This window comes from Oryx dammah, unplaced genomic scaffold, assembly GCF_014754425.2.
Source record: "Oryx dammah isolate SB20612 unplaced genomic scaffold, SCBI_Odam_1.1 HiC_scaffold_27, whole genome shotgun sequence".
Taxonomy (NCBI): domain Eukaryota; kingdom Metazoa; phylum Chordata; class Mammalia; order Artiodactyla; family Bovidae; genus Oryx; species Oryx dammah.
The window spans coordinates 99648693-99653224 of record NW_024070211.1 but is presented as its reverse complement, the minus strand read 5'-3'; positions in this window follow the sequence as shown (position 1 = coordinate 99653224).

The following is a 4532-nucleotide window of genomic DNA, read 5'->3' as shown; positions in this document are numbered from 1 at the left end:
TGTTTGCCCGCCAAATATTTTATTTATTTAAGTAATAACAATTAGTAATAAAACTACCTTGGTAGAGTGTTTACTCTGTGTCAGTCACTGTTCTAAGCACCTTTCAGGTATAAACTCTTTAAATCTTAACAACAGGCCAATGAAATGGCACTATTATTATTATTGCAATTTTGCAGATGAAACAACTAAGGCAGTGGAGGTAAAGCAACCCGCTCCAGTCACAGAGCTAGTGAATGACAAACCCAGGGTCTGGAACTGGCAGTCTGGCCCCAGGGCCTCCTCTGGTTGCCTCCACTTGCCGACCTGTGCTAATGCAGTTGAGTCCTGTGAGATTCCATCACCATCAATCATCAACTTCTTGCTTGTCTTCAGTTTGCTGTCGTTTGACTCGGTGACATCAATCTGGATGAAGCCCAGTGTCCACCTTCTCCCTGCAGGTACCTGGGCTATTATGTATCATTAAGAAAAGACCATCTACTATGAAATCATGGTCCCTGACCACATCTAAGCCCTTGGTGATGCCCAGCTGTCTGGCCACATTTCCCCAGTAGCTCTGAGGACATCAGAGCCAGTCTCATCACCTCTCCTCAACTCCTTTCTAGTCCAGACAAAAGCCATCTCTTTATTCAAGATCCTGCTGCAGCCTCCTAACCCTTAGGAATTGCTTACCTCCAATCCATTCTGCAAAATATGGCAGGAAAGTTCTTTTTAAAACATAGCACATAAGTCTGGTCACAGTGAAACTTCTTAATGGCTTCCCCTTGGCTTTAGCACAAAGATTTTAAACATGATTTTGGACCTATCTTAAGCCTTTCCTATTCAGACTTCATGTTCCCAAAACCTCCCGCCTCAATTTCTATTCTCCCTGCTCAAAGAACTTCTCAAGCATCTGATGTCCACCCTTGCCTCTATTCCCTCTGTCTGGTACATTTTTCCACTCCCTGTTAGCTCAGTTAAGTCTCTCCTATCCCGTCAGCCCTGCATTCCCATTCACATTTCCAAGCAACAACTCACTTACTTTTTGTACCACAGCTTAAGTTACATTTTCTAGAATTTTATAGAAATTGTATCACAAAGTATATACTCTTTTTCCTCTGGCTTCTTTCACTCAGCATAATTGCTTCAAGATGCAGCCATGCTGTTCCATGCATCAGTCATTCATTTCTTTTAATTGCTGAGTAGTATTCCATTGCATAGATAGACCTAAATCTATCTATTCATTCCTTGATGGGTATCTGAGTTGTTTCCAGTTTGGAGCTATAACAATAAAGCTGCTATGAACATTCATGAACAAACCTTATATGGGCATTCTTGGGTAAATATTTAAGGGTGGAATGTCTGGATCATATAGTTGTTACACTAGATTGAAAAGTGTCCCCCTTAAATCACATCCACATGGAACCTCAGAATAAGACTTTATTTGGAAATAGGTGATTATTAAAATCAGGTCATATTGGATCACAGGTTTCTAAATGCAATACTGATGTTTTTATAAAAGAGATATAAAGGGAAGAAATCCATGTGATGATGTGGGTAGAGACTGCAAGGATATAATGAATTTTCTTCACCATTTTCACTCAACATAGTTCAGGTTTCTAATTGTTTTCCCAGTTTCAAATGACTCCAAGCACTATATCCCTTTCTACCTCTTTCCCTCCTTCATTCACTCATTCAGCAGGGACATCCTGAGAATTTACTAAGTGTCAGAACGGCGCCACCCTGGAGATTCTAAGAGAAGGAAAAGGTAGTGGGCTCTTCAAGAAATTTACATTCAGGTGAAAGATATAAATAAAGCAATAATTCTAATTCCAAGTTATAAACTGAGAAATGGAAGATGTACAAGGCATGCAGGTGGAGGCGTTCCAGGTGTGTGGGGGTGCAGGGGTGAGGGGGAGACATCAGTTCAGCACAACAGAGCTCTTCAGGGTTCCCTCCTGAGTTCCCTTTGCTCTTCTTTTTGCAGCCCCACTTCCTCCTCCCATTTCCAAAGTTCCCATAAAAGGACACTGAAAATATGCCAGACTCTGTGCCAAGCACTATTTCATTTAATACAGCAGCACTATGAAGCAAATAGTACCATCTACCCGCATTTTATACAGAAGGAACTTCCAGAGACTTCCCTGGTGGTCTAGTGGCTAAGACTCCACGCTTCCAATGCAGGGGGCCCAGGTTCCATCCCTGGTCAGAGAACTAGATCCCTAGTACCGTAACCAAGACCTGGTGTAGCCAAATAAATAAGTTTAGAAAAGGGGGGTGGGGTGAGGAAACTGGGGCTAAGGAGACTAAGTAACCAGCTGATAGGTGACAAAGCTCCTACTCTAACCATCACACTACTCTGCCTCACAAATCTGAAACACAGGCAAGACCGTGAGATGGGGAAGGATCATTTTCTCAAAGGCTTAAAAGCTCTTTGCCACATTTCCCACCTCAAAGACACATGCAATACTTTCAGGAAGAGATGAAAACTAGCTCTTTAGGAGTCTTCTAATCATTGAATAGGAAATTTGGTGTCAGGAGGGCAGGAAGCTGTCATCACCATTCTTCGTTACACTAATTGCTTTGAAGATGAAATATGGCTTGTTTCCCTCTTTATCCTGCTCATATTCATAGCTCTGTTCCTTTGGAATATTATCTGCTGTGGGTCAGGGAAGGTTTTTTCCCCTCATTACATAAAGGATAAAACTGAAGGCACAACAGGTGTATGTATCACCCAGATCCCACAGCCAGTGGGAGGTAGCCGAGTGTCCCAGTAACTGACCTTGCTTGTCAGGCTGCCCCAGTAGCTGCCCTTTGCTCCAGCAGGTCTGCCCACTCACTCTCTCCCATATGAGCAGTTCTCACGCCAACTTTTGTATTTTTTTGGCACAGCTTCTTCCCACTAAAACAGCCTCTTCCTCCCAAATATTCTTCACTCCATCACAGCACATCTAACCCTGCACAGTCACTCTAGCACCTCCTGGCCTCTTCCACTTTTACTCCCACTGTACTGCACCTCACCAAGGATTAACATCAGGATTGCACTTCTGTGGTTAATTGTCCCACTTGGATAACACTCAGCTATTGCAATAGATGCCAGCCCACTCAGACAGGGCTGATCATCTACTTTGGGGTTTTCCCATAGCACGCAGTGTAGTTCTGAGGCCACAGAAGAGACTGATAAATACATCATGACTGAGGTCTGTATACTCCTGTATGCTGAAAACATCCCTTTTCTACATGTTTCAGGCAGGGATGCTGACTTCTCCATAAAAGAATATTTATTGACTCAGTTAGTGGAAATGTTCGCATTTTCTCAGCCCCATCTGTTTTTTTTTTTTTCCCACTCCAGCAACAGCCAGCCCTACACAGCTTCCCTCTGGGGCAAGGTGAAAGCACCTCACCTCTGCCCATGCCATGCACCTGTTGCTGCCTGTCCCAGGGCTGTCCCCGCTTCCCTATTTCACTCTGATCTCCAATTCCACTCCCTGCCAGGGATCTCATCCCAGGGTCTGCTTCCAGGGTATCTGGGCTAAGACAGTATGAATCCATTTGGGCTGACTCAAACAATGGAAACATATTTCTCAGTTTTGGAGGCTGGAGAGTCCAAAATCAAGTTCCTGAAGATCTGGGGGTTTGCTGAGTTCTCTGCCTGTTTCGTAGATGGCTACCTTCTGGCTGTGTGTCCTCACATGGCCTGTCTTTGGTGCCTGGGTGCAAAGATCTCTCTCTTTCTCTCCTTATAAGGTGGACCTTATCTAGGACCCCAGCCTTTAGACTCCATTTAAACTTAATTAACTCCTAAAATCCCTATATCCAAATACAACTTGGGGCGGCGGGGGGGGGAACGGTTAGGACATTAACAAATGACTGGGGTACTGGGGACACAATTCAGTCTATAGCCGACAGTATCATTCAAAACTATTGGTTTGAGGGAGCTTCCCTGGCAGTTCAGTAGTTAAGACTCCAGGCTGCCAATGCAGGGAGCATGGGTTCAATCCCTGGTGGAGGAAGAAGGATCCCATATGGGGTAGCGTGGCAGTAGAGCCCCCCCCCCAACACCCTGCCAAAAAATAATTGGTTTGGGTCAATAGGCAGCTAAGGAAAGCAAGGTTCTCCAAGATTCCACCACCTTCCTTTTATTTTTTAAAGCTCCATTTTGCTCTCTTCCCTCCTTTTATGTTTTAATGACTAGCATCATAAACAATGTTTTATTTAATGACTAGGAAAGATACTATACTAGCCTGTTCTCATGAATATTAAACATTTCTTGTAGGCTGCCCTGCTAGTAGGCGCAGATGATAAAGAATCTGTCAATCTGCCTGCAATGTGAGAGACCGAGGTTCAATCCCTGCCTGAGGAAGATCCCCTGCAGAAAGAAACGGCAACCCACTCCAGTATTCTTGCCTGGAGAATTCCATGGACAGATGAGCCTGGCGGGCTACAGTCCATGGAGCCGCAAAGAGTCGGACACAACTGAGCAACTGACACACACAGACACACACACAGACACACACACACACACACACACACACACACACACACACACACACACA